Genomic DNA, 18427 nt, shown 5'->3' on the forward strand with positions numbered 1-18427 from the left:
GGCAGAAGTTTCCGTCAGCTGTGCCCCAGGCCAGCGAACTCTCTCGCTGTGACGCGCTTCGGAACAACAAGGCAATACAGACGTGCTCCATCCCTTCCCCATCAAGTCCATAGAGACTGCACAACTACGACTAGGAGAGCATCAGAACTCACGCCGTCTCAGGGACCGTAGTGCCCCCTTATTTATCTCCCGGTGACTCAGCGAGACCTATCATATTTACGCTCACCTCCATCGTACCCCCTGGTCGCAACTAAATAGTTGACCACTACCGATATGTGAGGCAAAGAGGATATTCGCGCACAGGTAAAGCGGACTGGCTCGTCACGGACTCATAACTTGTTAATAACCCAACTTAAGTTTCAGTGCTGCCACTATATCCCAAAAATATTTAAAAAATTGTGCGTATTTAAACTATCACTGATTCTAAGGGTGTCTCTGCCTCACAGTTCATTTCGACACAGATTATTTTTCGTAACACCTGGGTTTCGTAAAGGCAAGAAGTGAAATACAAGACAATAAGCCCAAATATTGAATTCTGTCTTCCAGTGTTTCTTCAGAAACGAGTTGAGACGCCCGCTAAGCCCGCTGGGCAGAACAGGTAACAGGATTGCGGAAAGGGCCAAGGGATGAGGTCGATTTCTGGTTCCAACTGTCATTTATTGTAATTTAATAACCTTTACAACCAAAGTGGCACATAGCCGAATCTTTAATGAATGCAACTCTTTCGCGGCTGAAGGCCTCCAACAAGAGATCTTAACAAGATAAAATCCAATTAAGATAGCAACAAAATAATTCAAGAAACAACATACGCAAGGTGTAATACAAATGGCTGAAGGCCACAATGAAATTCCAAAATTTTAGAATATATTACCATATCCTTTAAAGGCAGAAGGCCAACAAAAAATCTTAAAAAATCAAAAATTCAATTAAGATAGCAATAAAATAATTTAAAACCCAAAAAAGCAACATATGCAAGGTGCAACACAAATGGCTGAGAGCCACAATTAAATTTCAAAACTTCAGAATATATTACTACAGACCCTTAAAGGCAGAAAGCCAACATGTATAACAACAAGAAACCTTAAAATCCAATTAAGATAGCAATAAAATAATTTAAAGAAGCAACATATGCAAGGTGCAATAGCAATGGCTGAGGACCACAATTAAACTTCAAAATTGTTTAAAAACAAAAAAACATAAGTCTAAAATGTAAAATAGCTGCCAACAGATTATTAAACACTGGTGGCACTCAGAAAGCCTCCATGGAGGTCGGTCTGCCCTCGTTCACTTAGGTGAGACAGGTGGTGAGCCCAACTATACTTGATCCGTGGGAACCCAAGTAGGGGACAGCCACGGACGGACCGACATGACGACTTGCTTCCCGTCAGTGCATGAGAACTCTAACAGAAAGGGTTACAAACATGATAATCCACAGTGGAGTATGTATTAGCTGTCAAAATTACACACCATGTTGGACAGTGACAACAGGTGAGGAAAAGACGCTGCCTGAACTTACGTTAGTGGCCAAGGCAGGTAACCGTAACACTGACGGTCACTAGGCAGAAAATTCCGCTGGTACACTTGAATTTGAAACACGGTAATAGCTAACTTCGCTCAAAAGAACATTGCCTGAATTTACGTCAGTGCCCAGGGCAGGTAACCACAACACTAACGGCCACAAGACAGAAAATTCCACTGCTGCACTCAAATCGTAGTCGATCAAAAAAGTTAACTGCACCGCATGGCGGCTAAATCTCAGCAGTAGAACAACTCGGTGTTGCTCACTGGAAAACCTCCCCAACAGCAAACCACCGAAGTGAACCACCACAACATGAGTAGACGTGGCTTGGGTAGTTGAAACCACTACTCAATTTTGACGTCCTGGGTCGGCGAACCACGAAGCTCGTAGCGATCGGACAGCTTCTCACACGCCCCGACACTGCGCAGGGGTTGCCAGCGGCCCCAGCCGACTGCACCGCGCGGAGATAACTTCCCTCGTCCGCAACAACCGACCTACTCCCTCCAGACCCCATTGCCGGAAACTACACTCCTGGAAATGAAAAAAAGAACACATTGACACCGGTGTGTCAGACCCACCATACTTGCTCCGGACACTGCGAGAGGGCTGCACAAGCAATGATCACACGCACGGCACAGCGGACACACCAGGAACCGCGGTGTTGGCCGTCGAATGGCGCTAGCTGCGCAGCATTTGTGCACCGCCGCCGTCAGTGTCAGCCAGTTTGCCGTGGCATACGGAGCTCCATCGCAGTCTTTAACACTGGTAGCATGCCGCGACAGCGTGGACGTGAACCGTATGTGCAGTTGACGGATTTTGAGCGAGGGCGTATAGTGGGCATGCGGGAGGCCGGGTGGACGTACCGCCGAATTGCTCAACACGTGGGGCGTGAGGTCTCCACAGTACATCGATGTTGTCGCCAGTGGTCGGCGGAAGGTGCACGTGCCCGTCGACCTGGGACCGGACCGCAGCGACGCACGGATGCACGCCAAGACCGTAGGATCCTACGCAGTGCCGTAGGGGACCGCACCGCCACTTCCCAGCAAATTAGGGACACTGTTGCTCCTGGGGTATCGGCGAGGACCATTCGCAACCGTCTCCATGAAGCTGGGCTACGGTCCCGCACACCGTTAGGCCGTCTTCCGCTCACGCCCCAACATCGTGCAGCCCGCCTCCAGTGGTGTCGCGACAGGCGTGAATGGAGGGACGAATGGAGACGTGTCGTCTTCAGCGATGAGAGTCGCTTCTGCCTTGGTGTCAATGATGGTCGTATGCGTGTTTGGCGCCGTGCAGGTGAGCGCCACAATCAGGACTGCATACGACCGAGGCACACAGGGCCAACACCCGGCATCATGGTGTGGGGAGCGATCTCCTACACTGGCCGTACACCACTGGTGATCGTCGAGGGGACACTGAATAGTGCACGGTACATCCAAACCGTCATCGAACCCATCGTTCTACCATTCCTAGACCGGCAAGGGAACTTGCTGTTCCAACAGGACAATGCACGTCCGCATGTATCCCGTGCCACCCAACGTGCTCTAGAAGGTGTAAGTCAACTACCCTGGCCAGCAAGATCTCCGGATCTGTCCCCCATTGAGAATGTTTGGGACTGGATGAAGCGTCGTCTCACGCGGTCTGCACGTCCAGCACGAACGCTGGTCCAACTGAGGCGCCAGGTGGAAATGGCATGGCAAGCCGTACCACAGGACTACATCCAGCATCTCTACGATCGTCTCCATGGGAGAATAGCAGCCTGCATTGCTGCGAAAGGTGGATATACACTGTACTAGTGCCAACATTGTGCATGCTCTGTTGCCTGTGTCTATGTGCCTGTGGTTCTGTCAGTGTGATCATGTGATGCATCTGACCCCAGGAATGTGTCAATAAAGTTTCCCCTTCCTGGGACAATGAATTCACGGTGTTCTTATTTCAATTTCCAGGAGTGTATATGCACCAAACCAAAGACGGTATAGGGCGGAAATATCGATACACATCACTGCTGCCACACGTAGAATGAAGAAGAACCACAACGTAACTGCGACAAGGGCGGGAAACCACAGACACACAACGAAGTTCACGAAAACGCATAGTTGGGAGAGAGCATGGTTCAGGAGTGTCAAAAATGAAGCCATCATCCAGTAACACTTCTGATGAGTAATTAAGTATTCAGTGCTAACGATGCTGAAAACCATCTGAAATCGTTGTTATCATGGCCGAATCATTGTCAAGTCACCGACTGCTCGCACTAATCCTTGATAACAGTTATGCTCCGGGAACAGATTGTTGTCTTTTTCTTTACTTTGTTCCTTGTACAAGCGCCTGCTTGGCCCATCACCACGCTGATATGATTTTCTTTTCCGTTTCTTAGCGGTACAAAGTGGCACCATGCTCGTTTATTCTCAGGGTGGCTTCTGCGGAACATTTAACTTGTTGCTCGCGCTGGGCGCCCGGGTAATTGCGAGTAATTAATTGCCGGCGTGAGACCTGCGCCGGAAACAGGTAGGCAGAGCACCGACGCTGACGCTGGTGCACAGGGTGTGGGTCTAAGGCACGTCGCCCACCCGCTGGCGGGGCAAATTACGCCCCAGCCGCTGTCGTCGCCGCCACCGCCGCCACCACCACCGCCATCTCTAAATTTACTGCCGGCGAAAATGAAGAAAACGGAGGCATTAATTACGGACTGGCTAATGGCGGCGCAGCAGCTCCGGCGCTACCTGGCTGTGGCGGGGTAAACCGCCGAGGCTGATTCAGCGCTAAGTGTCTGAGCTAACGGGAGCCCAGCACCAAAGTCCGCCACCAGGCGCTCTCATGCCATCACGCTCAAAGTAAAACTCGAATCTAGGTGCTGGTGTCGCATGTTCATAGCCACCACATTACACTTGAAACCGCTGCAGTGGCTCATAATAATATGATCAGGTGAAACCAATCTAGCTGTCTTCGTCGATGCATTTCGATTGTCTAAACCAGGGCTTCCCAATGTGTGGTCCGCGGACCCCTTAGGGGGTGCGCTGATCAGCGCACACTCCGCTGCAGAGTGAAAATCTCATTCTGGAAACATCCCCCAGGCTGTGGCTAAGCCATGTCTCCGCAATACCCTTTCTTTCAGGAGTGCTAGTTCTGCAAGGTTCGCAGGAGAGCTTCTGTAAAGTTTGGAAGGTAGGAGACGAGATACTGGCAGAAGTAAAGCTGTGAGTACCGGGCGTGAGTCGTGCTTCGGTAGCTCAGATGGTAGAGCACTTTCCCGCGAAAGGCAAAGGTCCCGAGTTCGAGTCTCGGTCGGGCACACACTTTTGGGGATTGTTAAAAAAATGGCTCTGAGCACTATGGGTCTTAACATCTGAGGTCATCAGTCCCCTAGAACTTAGAACTACTTAAACCTAATTAACCTAAGGACATCACACACATCCATGCCCGAGGCCGGATTCGAATCTGAGACCGCAGCAGTTGCGTGGTTCCGGACTGAAGCGCCTAGAATCGCTCGGCCACCGGGACCGGCTGTGGGGATTGTTATTTGAATTTTGTTTATATATTCATTTGTGCCACCAGGCTGAGTTACAGTTTACCTGCTGAGTTTAATATTTCCTCGAATTAGACAAGCCGGTATTTTTTCTATTGCTCATTCCATCTTTTCACCTGCTGGGCTTACAGATCTCAGTTCATGTACTGAACAGTGATTTATTTTTTCTTTGGAACATGTTTTAACTTAAACCTTCTTAATGTTTTTATTAAATAAAGTATTTTCTGGATCACTTAATACTGTTTATGGCTTGATAGCGTAGCACTCGCTGCCCCTCACTTGTAACAGTACTTAAACATGCTCGGATACATCACGTTTCTTGCTACATGAGATCATTGGTCGTGCCTGGTTACACCACTACCCAGGCGAACAACTGCTCCAGCCACCACGCCACGGACACTAGCCAGTGGCGACTTCCAACTGCGCTTCCATGGAATCTGTGGTACTAATTGGAATTGTGAAGGTGCTTCGATGAACCCTTTGCCAGACACTTAAATTTGATTTGCACAGTATCCATGTAGATGTGGAATTGAAGGTACCATCACAGCTGCTTAATGTCTTCCCGACGGTGACGGCATCTTCCTTCCAGTAGGATAACTGCCTCTGTCATACAGCCAGAATCGTACTACAGTGGTTTAGGAGGATGCTAATGAAATCACTTTGATTTCTTCGCCACTTGGTCTGAACCCAATGAAACACATCTGGAATGCTACCGACGCCATTTCCACACCCACAAACCGCTAGCATTCAATTGTGTGTCCAATGAGGAAATATCTGGTGCCACATATCTCCAGAAACCTATCAGGGAGTTATAGATTAGACGCTGTGTTGCGTTCCAGACGTGGACCAACATGCTAGAAGGTACGTGCTTTTAATGTCAGAGCAGCTCTCCTCTACACCTGTTATGATTAGCAGCTTAGGGCGCTGTTTTTAGCAGATATCGGCTGTTGGACAGCAAGTGTTGTCGTAAGGACTAAGGAGTTAGGGGCAGTGGCCTGGGGAAAGACAGGACAAGCGCCGGCAGGGCTCGGCATCGGGGGCCATGAATTTTAATGCGGGTCGCCGTCCGCTAAGCGCGATTATTCCATTAGGGGCAGCCGCGACCTGCTCCAGCCAGCCTTGTTTGCATGCTTTTACGTCTCGACGCTGCACACGGCTACAGGGAATACACCACTGAGGAGCGGCCGTGCTACAGTGAGGGAGGAAATTTTACTGTGAGTTCAGCGTTCACCGTCGTCTGCGGCAGTTTAATTTTGTGATAGGTGTTAAGCTTGATATCCAGGAATGGTAACATTGGTTTCCAGTTGTGTTGCTGTTTAGTAGACTGAAGCAAGTAAGCGCGGCTGTTTATGAAAAATTCTGAATGTCTCTCCGTTTCTTCGGGGCTAGGAATGAGCAAGCAAAAGCGCAGGAGGGCGAAATTCTGTTCACGTTGCATCATAAATTTAAGTTCTATCTAAATTAGGGATTTTGTGACTTTCCTCAAAATGATGTGAAAATTTCTTATAAGACTACAGTGCTTCTCGAAGTACTACAGTAAACATCGTTTTAACGAAATGGAATAAATTCTGACATCGGGTGCAACAGGGCATTGAAATGAATTCAATGGAGACAAGTGACAATTTGAACTGGGCAAGGACTCGAGCCGTATTTACGCGAGCAGTCATGTTAACTGCTTCGGCTATCGGAGCACGTTTTCCGTCCGACGCAAATTCCTATTTTGTCGCATACTACTTACGTATGACCGCCTGTCCACCATGCTTGCTGCTCGCCACATCGCGCAAGATTCCCTTAATAGTTGAGGAGAGAGAGCGAGAGAGACAGAATCCGCATTGTGTGTGTGTGTGTGTGTGTGTGTGTGTGTGTGTGTGTGTGGTGTCCGCTCTTTGGGACATGTCTGAAAGAACAGACACCACACAAGCATAAAAAACGTGGTTTTACTTAGAGCACCTTTGGAATTGTGCTGAGAAGGAGTACTGCTCAAATCCCTATCTGTTCATCCTGAATTGGGTGATTCATCGCTTCATTATAGGTGCTGGATCCCTGAGTGATTCCTCCAATAAAGCCGTGCTCCATTTCGCCCCCACTGCGTCCATATGATATGTTTCGAGAAAATATTTCACGATGTGTAGCGTCAATGATTTCATGTCGGCTATGTAATTTATTGGAGTTTGTGATAGTGGTCGACCCCGAACACAAAGCGCGATCTACAGTCTTAGGGATGTATCATGCAATGCTATCCATATGCCCTAATAGCAGCATCAGAGTAAGCACCTACAACTTGCAAACACTTTGCGTATGTTTTAAAAAAAAGTCAATAAAGAAGTTAAAGATGTTAGTTGGTTATTGGGTCGAAACAAACGGACAAATTAAGTTAGCACAATATTGAACTTAATGTTGAATTCTGTATGTTGTTCACTCGAGACAGAAGAATAGCCTTACAATTAAAAGCGTAGGAGAGTTCGCATAGAATTGAAGAAGTAAATTGCAGCTAAGTGTAGTTAAGATTGTGTAAATAGAAAATCAGCTTTGGCACACTCTCTAATTAGGTACTGTGAAAGCAGAGCCAAAACCGAAGTCCCCTCTATGAATTAAAGTTCATCAGTCTTGGTGCTACACCATCCGCAAAAGTTCATCGCATAAAGTTCGTCTTTCAGTCACGAAAAGTGTTTAATTGAAAACAGAGTGAAAATATCTAAAACCACAGGAAACCATATTACATTAGTCACGTTCACAATTTCTCACAAATTTAAAGTGAAATGGCCATCACACAAATTACATAGTTTTTATCATTATTACATGTATTGGAATTCGCGCCTTTCTGTGTTAGTCACGCTCTGATCTAACATAATAATCACCATTTTCAGGACGGGTGACAGGAGCAATCGTACGTACACTTCAGTTTATTGTAATAAGCCTTAACGAGGTTGCAACACCACGATGGCGACAGAAGAAAGTTTTCTGACCTTATTCGTTCCGAATACGATACTCTTAGTGGCGTTGGAACCTCGTCAAAGCTTAGTATAACAAACATTTGGTAAACCGACTGGCTGTACACATAATTTTTTGGAAGTTTACATAACAGTCTCACATACGCGAATATTTTGCTTAATGTGATTAAAACTTGATTTGATATCAATCATACACAACGTTGAAAAATAATAAATACAAGTAAACATTTTTAGATACCCGACGGTGGAATTTCAGGTCAGACTATATTATCATTCTAATTTATACGCGCTGTTGGTTCAAATGGTTCAAATGGATCTGAGCACTATGGGACTTAACTTCTGAGGTCATTAGTCACCTAGAACTTAGAACTACTTAAACCTAACTAACCTAAGGACATCACACACATCCATGCCCGAGGCAGGATTCGAACTTGCGACCGTAGCGGTCACGCGGTTCCAGACTGACGCGCCTAGAACCGCACGGCCACACCGGCCGGCTGCTGTTGGTTTTTATGTAGTTATCGCCAGATCTAAGTAACGACCGATTTAATTGGAGGCCTGCCTCAGTCAGATTGAATGATGAATAATTTGGCACAAAAATGATTCACATATCAAAACATCAGTAGATTAACGAAAAAGGGTAAGAGTATGTAGGATATCACATGCTGACGCTATGATCGGTGTTACTGTAGAGTACTTTTAGTTCTGGTTGATTTAACTGAGTGGTTTTAATTATGGTGTCACCGCTGCGAATCCATTTAAGCTGAGGTCAGTCTACATCAATACATATTTACTATTCAGATCAGTTACTGCTTATGTTTCTAGTAGTTTCGGTTACGTGTAGCGTAATTCAAAATGTTTGTGTGATCATTACTTGTAATCAGTTAAAAACTGGAGTTCACACAGTGTCCTGCTATTCTGCATACAACTCGTGTAATCGAGGCGCACAGTTTGATATCCTTATTTATTACTGAGCCGTGGTAAAAGTTGCTATTTTTAAGAGCGCGCCGCGGCGCGCAGTGTGATGCAGTCGCCCTCCGTTTCTGGCGGTGGCGCCGCTGTGGCAATCGCAGCTTTGGTGTCTCCCTCTGGTGGGAAAGGGGGAAGGTTGACTGTTCACGTGCATTTAAGGGACGCTATGAGCTAGCCAGGGAGTCAGTCTGGGTCAGTCTCTCGTCCCCAGCTTGCTAGTCTGTCTCTCGTCAGCATTTGTTAGGCAGTTAGCGTCTGTCTGTCGTTCGGAGTGCTAGTATGTCTGTCGTTCGGTTCAAACTTTAAAGCTGGCAAAATGAGAGTCTTTCCAATCCGCCAGTAAGAGAACTCAGCAAGTGGTCGCCCGGACGGGGATTAGTTCCTGCATCCGAGTCTGCGCATTAGGTCGCCAGTCTGCTCGAGTTTGCTCAAGCAATGGTCATTGGCGGTTGGATCGATCGGTTGGTCGGTCGCGCACTGACAGACAAGATGACTTCTCCGTCTTGATCGTCGGCGCAGGTGAGGTCGCCACGCGAGTCCAGTGGGCCGTGGCGTATAGCGAGGGGTAGTGGCTTCGCGGTGTGAGCTGCGACGCCATGAGACGGGAGATCGGCTCGCCTTCCTGCGTCCGTTGAAGCGGCTGGCAGTGGACGATTCGGGGTAGCGATTAGGGAGTGCTGCGCCAGGTCTTCTCGAGAAATCGCAGTTTATTAGAAGTTAAGTGATTGGTGATATGTTGTTTGGTTTACTATTGTGAAATTCTACTTGTTTTCTTGGTGAGGTCACAAGCTTTGGGATCGTCCCACCATTCTTCTCCGTTTGCCCACCCGCGGGAAGGTGGTTGTTTATAAATTGGGTGGTCCGTTTTTCCCTTGTGTAGTAGGGGTAGGTTAGAGCAACCTGCGGTTCGGGTTGTTCGGTAATCTCACTATCAATCTACCGTACGTTAGTAGCTGCCTCTGTCATGTTTGTGGGATTTGGTTTGTTAACGAATTTATTGCTTGGTGTGTAAGAGCCTAATACATGAAATATGTTTTGATCTTTGGAAACTTTGATATTATTGACTATGATCTTGAGAGGCGGTACCTGTGTACTGTAGAGCAACTTAACTATTGTTTGGCCAACCTTGCAGAATTTTACATAAGATTGCATTTCATGGCCTTTTATTTAAATGATCATTTTAGTATATAAAGTTGCCACCCTTTCACCGTAAGACTTTTCTTAGAAGTTAAAATCATGTTGCATCTTCGGTGGCAAGGTTAATATTTAAATGTTAGTGTTTTGTACCATTTCCATCCGTCCTACGGGGGCTGCATACTTTGTGTGCTTGTGTAAATTGTTAAAGCTCTTAGTTTAAAGTTATCTGGTGTGTTGCAGATTTGCACCAGTGTAGTCTTTCAGAGGCTGTTGTGAGCGGTCGTAACTACGGTCGTGTGAAAAGGGAGCGGGAAGATTCTGTGCCCGAAAGCTCATACAGTCAAAACTTGTTTCTTTCTGCCCCTGAATAAGTTGTAATTTTGATATTTAGGGGGTGCTCTCTGACTATAATTTTAAATCTGTTTCTTTTAAAAAATTCTTTGAGGCACTACTAAAGTGAATAAAGTGAATAAAATTAAAAGGAAGTTGGTTATGATTTCATCAGTTACTCCCTGGCAACTACTTCCATGCTTACATAGTGTGATTAAATGTGTTAATGTTCTTGATGAATCGCTAGTAAATAAAATAAATTCTTAAGAATATTCTTTGAAAGTAAATCACGGTTCAATTACGTAGGTCCACTGGATTCAGTTTTTCTATTTTTCTGTGTAATATTTGTGACCGATAGTTCGTCATTGGAAAGAGACATCTTGCCCATCGGCCTCCCCACGGGGAAGTACCAGGTCGTTACCCGCTGCACCCCACATTTCGTGCTCGGAACTCTGCTCTGGTCAAGCTCTCAAAATTTCGCTTCGCCACTGACATGGCCCCCTCAACCAGCGTCTGGAGCCGTGCAGGCTTTTAAACTCATAGCTAGATATCCATTTCTAATGACTTTGCGGGTGATGAGACGCTGATGTCTGGCATCACTTCATTTGTTCACAATGGGATCGTTAGTCAGGAAGGACTCACCCTTAGACCAGGACAGACGACAACGTATCTTGCGAAACTTATCTAACTTAGCTTATCTACGACTGATTATTTTGTTATTTTCAGTTTAATACCGATTTCTACTTATGCGGGTTGTTCTGAAACGATTCTTTCATATTAATACAGGAGGTACAGAACATTAAAAGAAATATACTTTCGTAAGAAACATATGGTCTGCGAAGTCAACGTGTAATGTTAGAAACACTTTGTTTGTGGTGCTGACGTAAGCTATTATGTCGGTGTGAATGTGTGCTGACATTCAAAACTGCTTTTCGTACCGAGGGTTGGTTCTGAGTTCTGCTTGTAAACACAACGATTCATTTGCAAGCGTCACCGTATTGTGACAGCAGTGATGGATTCCTTGTAAACACGCCGATTTAGTCGCGAACATTACTGCCCTGTCACAACAACAGTGAACATGGAGCGATTTACGAATGCTGGAATGACTGATATGTATCTCCTACACGGGTCTGCAGTTAGCGTCGATAGCGCTTTCCCAAACGAGGGTTCCACAACACCAAACATTCGGACGTCTTTATTGTCTGCTACGTAAAAGAGGCATTTCCCTTGCAAGTATGCAAGATACCGGTCGGAATTGGACAGTGGGAACTCCCGACATGGAAGACAAGATTTGCGACGTATTGAAGACACTGCAGCCACATCCTTGGCGTAAAACGTAGCCTTGAGACGAATCAGTTATACAACCAGCGGCTTCATCCTTTCCACGTTCAGCGTGTGGAAGCAACCAAAGATTTCCCCCAAAGAGTGCAGTTCGCACAATGGTTTTTACAACAGACTGCCCTGCACACCTAACTTCTGGCCGAGATCTTCTACAATGAGCCCGCCGCTGTGGCCGAGCGGTTCTAGGTGCTTCAGTCCGGAACCGCGCTGGTGCAACGGTCGCAGGTTCGAGTCCTGCCTCGGGCATGGATGTGTGTGATGTCCTTAGGTTAGTTAGATTTAAGTAGTTCTAAGTCTAGGGGTTTGATGACCTCAGATGATAAGTCCCGTAGTGCTCAGAGCCATTTGAACCATTTGAACCTCTACACCGATGATGATTTGTTTACTCGTAAAGTTTGTTCAGTATCCACAATCTGCGTGCTTCAGCACATGTAAACACACGAGGTATTCGACCTCGCTCTCAGAGGTTGAGAGTTGGGTGGGTCGACATTCTCTCTGAACGTCTATGTTGATCCATCACGGACAGGGGACATCGGCTGGGTAAGTATTGTCAATGTCAAAGAAATTCACCAACAGTCGTGTAACTTAAGACGTTATATCATTTTGAACGCTACTAGTTTCAGCATTTCACTATTTCATCTTCAGGCCCCAAATGCATCTCTCCAAATAAACGAAACTATCATATAGAACCCTAAATCTCTGGATATCATGAATTCAGTCGTTACACTAGTGCTTCATTCGAAGACTTGAGTTGCTATCAAGTCTTCGAATGAAGCACTAGTGTAACGATTTAATTCAGGACATCCAGAGATTTGTGGCTCCGTATGACATTTTCATTTATTTGGAGAGATGCATTTGGAGCCTGAAGTTGTCATAGTGTAATGCTGAAACTGGTAGACTTCAAAATAAAACAACATGTTACACGGCTATTTCTGAATTTCTTTGACATTGACATTTCTCGGTGAATGTTTTATTAGATCATACACTCTTCCATTCCGCCTCACAGGAGTGGGACATCGCATCTTCGTGGCACACGTGTTGCCAGAAACGTTGAAGATATACTTCTAAGTGTTAGACAAAGTCGACCGGGGTGGCCGAGCGGTTCTAGGCCCTACAGTCTGGAACCGCGCGACCGCTACGTTCGCAGGTTCGAATCCTGCCTCGGGCATGGGTGTGTGTGATGTCCTTAGGTTAGTTAGGTTTAAGTACTTCTAAGTTCTAGGGAACTGATGACCTCAGAAGTTAAGTCCCATAGCGCTAAGAGCCATTTCAACCATTTTTGTTAGACAAAGGCTCCCTTCCGCAAATTGCTGCAGATTTCAATGCCGGGCCATCAACAAGTGTCAGAGTGCGAACCATTCAACGGAACATCATCGATATGGGCTTTCGGAGCTGAAGACCCGGTCGTGTGCCCTTGATGGGTGCCCGATTCAAAACTTTAGACCTCTCCTGGACCCGTCAACACCGGCATTGGATTGTTGACGACTGAAAACATATTGTGTGGTCGGAATAGTCTCGTTTCAAACTGTATCGAGCGGATGGACGTATACGGGTAAGGAGAGAATCTCACGAATCCATGGACCCTGCATGTGAGCAGGTTACTGTTCAAGCTGGTGGAGGCTCTGTAATGGTGTGGAGGGTGTGCAGTTGGAGTGATATAGGACCCCTGATACGTCTAGATACGACTTTGACAGGCGACATATACGTAGGCATAATGCGTGATCACCTGTATTTATTCATGTCTATTGTGCATTCGGAGGGGCTTGGGCAATTCCAGCAGGACAATGCGACACGCTGCACGTCCAGAATTGCTACAGAGTGGCTCAAGGAACACTCTTCTGTGTTTAAACACTTCCGCTGGCCACCAAAGTCCCCAGACATGAACATTATTGAGCATATCTAGGATGTCTTGCAACGTTCTGTTCAGGAGAGATCTCCACTCCCCCGTACTGTTACGGATTTATGGACAGACCTGCAGGATTGGCGGTGTCAATTCCCTCCAGCACTACTTCAGTCGAGTCCACGGCACGTCTTGTTGAGACCCATCTTCGTGCTCGTGGGGGCCCTACATGATAGGTAGGCAGGTGTACCAGTTTCTTTGGTTCTTCAGTGTAGTTTGAAAGAATATTCTCGGAACAACCTGCATTTCAACGAACATTTTTATTGTCTCGATTTGGTTCCTAGCAATGCCCCGCGAGCTCTTCACATTCGCCCCTGAATCAATGTCCTAGCTAAAAGCATTTCCACGCGACATCAGTTTGTAACTTTACACACAGCTGATTCCCAGTAACCATGCGTAAGCTCAAAAAAAAATAAAAATCTCTGAGCACTATGGGACTTAACTTGTGAGGTCATCAGTCCACCAGTCCAGTCCCCTACAGCTTAGAACTGCTTAAACCTAACTAATCTAAGGACATCACACACATCCATGCCCGAGGCAAGATTCGAACCTGCGACCCTGCGACCGCAGCGGTCGCGCGGTTCCAGACTGTGGCGCCAGGAAACCGCTCGGCCACTCCAGCCGACCATGCTTAAGTTTCTAGACCTGTATGATGGCGCCACAGGAAAAACAAATCCTGCGCGGCAAACAACGATCAATCCATTGTAGGCTCAACCACTGTTCACATATCATTGCTCTCTGTCCTCACTGGAGCTCCTGACCATTTCGAAGCCACGTTCTTTCATGTCCATTACTGCATGCTAATGAGATGCGGAAAATCCACTTTATGCTTTGTTTATGTGCAGCAACGCTTGTATGTTCAAATGTGTGTGACATCTTATGGGACCTAACTGCTAAGGTTATCAGTCCCTAAGCTTACACACTACTTAACTTAAATTATCCTAAGGACAAACACATACACCCCTGCCCGAGGGAGGAATCGAACCTCCGCCGGGACCCGCCGCACAGTCCATGACTGCAGCGCCTCAGACCGAGCAACGCTTGTACCACCTGCCACTGGGTAGTGTGTACTGTGACGTTATAATCATTTAGACATCTCGATTTGTACAACGGATGTGCCAAATCTTATCAATTTATTTTTCGGTGTTTTTTCACTTTTTGTACAGTTCGGGCTGCAGGCTGCACGTGTAAAGAGGACCAGACGCCCCGCGCCCCTCGTCAGCTCGGCCACGGCGTTAATTGCGCGTCGCGCGGCGCTCGACAGCTGACGGGTGGGGTAAACACGGCGTGGCGCGCGCGGCCTAGCCGCTGATCCCGCGATTACTCGCGCCGCCGCCACCGCCGCCACCGCCGCTGGCTTACCTCACGCACAGCCAATAAAGCTACGCGGCGCCGCTAGCGATCAGCGCGCCTCAAGCCCGTTTCGCACGAGCGACTAGTTGTGCGTGGGTGTAAATCAAGGGCCAACCGCATTGCGAGTGGGGCGTGACACGAACGATCAACCGACCGCGCCAAGCGTAGGGTTCTGAAATCTCAAGTATGCAGCAGACTGCGCACGAGCAGAAACAAGCGACCGTGTTATCGTCTCATAACGACTGCCACACTCAGCCCCATCATGGTAATAAATCTTTTGTACTTGTGTCCTTGCAGCTGTTGTATTGTTATTTGTCTATTTTCGTGATACAACCCACGAAAACCTGGTATTTTTCATAGTACTGTTCTCTCATGAGAGAGACGACATACCTGAAAGGCAAATGGTATCTACGTTTTATAGAGCGTGGACAAAGAAAAAGCCTACACTATGCTTAAATGTAAACGGAAAAACGTTTTTAATGAAAATTGTTTTCAAAAATGGTTCAAATGGCTCTGAGCACTATGGGACTTAATTTCTGAGATCATCAGTCCCTTAGAACTTAGAACTACTTGTACCTAACTAACGTAAGGACATCACACACATCCATGCCCCAGGCAGGATTCGAACCTGCGACCATTGCTGTTGCGCGGTTCCAGACTGTAGCGCCTAGAACCACTCGGCCACTCCGGCCGGCAAAATTGTTTTCAGGAGCGAAAACGTTAGATTCACTGAATAAGAAAACTAATTTTCGATGTTACTTGCCACTTAGAAAGGAAACAAGATACAAGGGATAAAGGAAAAGAGACGCTACTTACTGCCTTCTAAATACTGTTTCAAATTATTCATATTTGGTTCTAAGCACTATGGGACTTAACATCTGAGATCATCAGTCCCCTAGACTTACAACTACTTAAACCTAACTAACATAAGGACATCACATACATCCATGCCCGAGGCAGGATTCGAATCTGCGACCGCAGCAGCAGCACGGTTCCGGACTGAAGCGCCTAGAACCGTTCGGCCACAGCGACCGGCTTGGCATTATTGAAAGAACATATTTTCTTAATTAGATAAACGTAAATGTTTTGAAATGTTTCGACGCGATGTTTCCTATCCCTACGAATTTTATCTCGTTCATAACTAAGTCTAGTATCACTGCTTGTTACTACTTTCCGGCACTGTACACCGATTTTTTCGTAAAAATGTTGCTCGTTCTTAACTTGAAAGTTCTAAGTAGTCCAATACTCAGGGAATAGCTGCAGGGGGGCTGATGCTGGAAACCTGCATCGCTGTTCTGGGCACGGCTCTAGTGGAGGGGGTTTGCTGTTTCCTTCCTCCGACCGTACATGAAGTGTCAAGTGTGCATTTGTGTCGCGTGGATGACTGTGACGACCGCTTGTACAGTGGGGTGTTGTTGTGGATGAAGGGAAGTGAGCGAGTGAACCGGTGCCGGCACATGGCCCACTCCTGTCGTGTAGCACCAAGGGGCTTCCTCACTCGACGGCTCCATGCAACGAACGGATCACTATCAACAATTTCGCTTGCCCTCACTTCACGAGACACTGTGGAGAGATATGCAATGTAATCCTAGGCTTTGCTGCAAAAACTGAAGATCAGGAACCGTAGGCCAAATACTGCCAGGTAAAGTTCTATACCACCGTGGTTTCGCATCGGCTTTCCTCTGAGTCGGTCGCTCAGCACAGATGTGCGTTGGCGACCTTCCCTAAGTAGGCAGGTCTCTTAACCTCACTTTCGCCATTCATATGCCAAACTGCACAGCAGACACCTTTCACAACACACACAATTCTGGCACCAACGTGTAAACGAAAACATCCTCTCGTGACAGGCCAAAACGCCAAGCACGCTACGGTAGACTCGTTTACCGCTATTAGTCGATTGACGCAAGAGAGTTGCTAGTGTGGAAGGAGCTCAATGGCAGGATGTGCTACGATGTAACATGTGGCGCAGTGCTGCCATCTGTTGGCTCCCACAGGCATTCCGCTAGCCAACTTCCAATCCAGACGAGTCACCGCTGATTGTCCACGTGAATGCCGTATTTAGGATCTACAGATGTCAATGCTGAAATTGTGTTTCGGACCATTACTGAGGAAATTTTGTGAAACTTGACCCACAGAAATAGTGTTTTAGAGCAATTTTCGAGTTAAAAAGACTAATGTATCATTTTAGATTTGTTATTTATTTCGTAAAATCTTAATATAAAATTTATTGTTTAACTAACTGATGACTTAAAAAACTGAAAAGAATTTTTTTCGACCCTCCGCCTTTATGTTTCTCTTCTTGGTTTTTGCTATCATTTTATACACTGTAAGGCAAAAAAAAGATGGCACACCACGAAGGAATTACCCGAATGGGATGGAAATTTCTAGATGTGATGTACATGTAGAGAGAAGCAATGATTAAACTTTCAGAAAAATTGGATAGTTTATTCACGAGAAAGAGCTTCACAAATTGAGCGGGTCAATGACGCTTTGGTCTATTTCTGGCCCTTATGCAAGCAATTATCCGGCTTGGCTTTAATAGACAGAGGTGTTAGATTTCCTCTTGGAGAATATCACGCCAAACGCCGACTGCTGTCCAGGTTGTGCCCTAGATCGTCAAAATGTCGATACGGTTGGATGGTCCTATCTTCAATGCTCCAGAAGTTCTCTATTGGGGAAATGGAACGCCCTACCATGAGAACTCTTTACTAGTCTTGTGGTCGCCATCCGTGTTCATCATACACTCTATTAAAAACTGTGTTACACCGTTTGAAATGACCACAGGACCATCATGAATTCGTCTAATTGTGAATTTCTTTCAGTTGTCTTATTTACCATATTGTAACAGTTTTTCCTCTGTGTGGTCCAAGTTTCATCGAGCTATGTTACTTAGCAGTGACACATCACACGAAGTTACTCTTGACTTTAAGTTTTCCGCAACAGTGTATAGTGAGGCTTAATAAAGCGCTCAAAGACAGTATGCGAATGGTGTCCCTGTGTAAAACTCTGCCCTAAGTCACGACCCCTGGTTACCTCTGCTGCCGCGCGGCTTATTAGGCATGGCTTCGACCACCATGGAATCGACTAATCGATCCCTACTGCTGCTGGTGTATCCTTGTCGCTACTCGCCACAGACACAATACCGTTCACTCCCGTATACCTCCATATTTGCAAGATAGTGAATCGCAAAGAATACTTTACCCACAGGCTAGTGGCCGAAGGTCCTGTGTAATCGACAGGAGATTGTACAGCACTGAGAAACAGGTAACGGTGAAACAGGTCCATTGTCAAAGATATACTCTATTTCTAACATGAAAGTTCGTTTGATTTGATTCCTTAAGAGCGAATAAAACGCTGCCGGAAACGGACCTGTAATGGAGACAGCACACGAGGTGCAACGTGTG

Source organism: Schistocerca americana, chromosome 1 (assembly GCF_021461395.2).
Source record: "Schistocerca americana isolate TAMUIC-IGC-003095 chromosome 1, iqSchAmer2.1, whole genome shotgun sequence".
NCBI classification, from domain to species: Eukaryota; Metazoa; Arthropoda; class Insecta; order Orthoptera; family Acrididae; genus Schistocerca; species Schistocerca americana.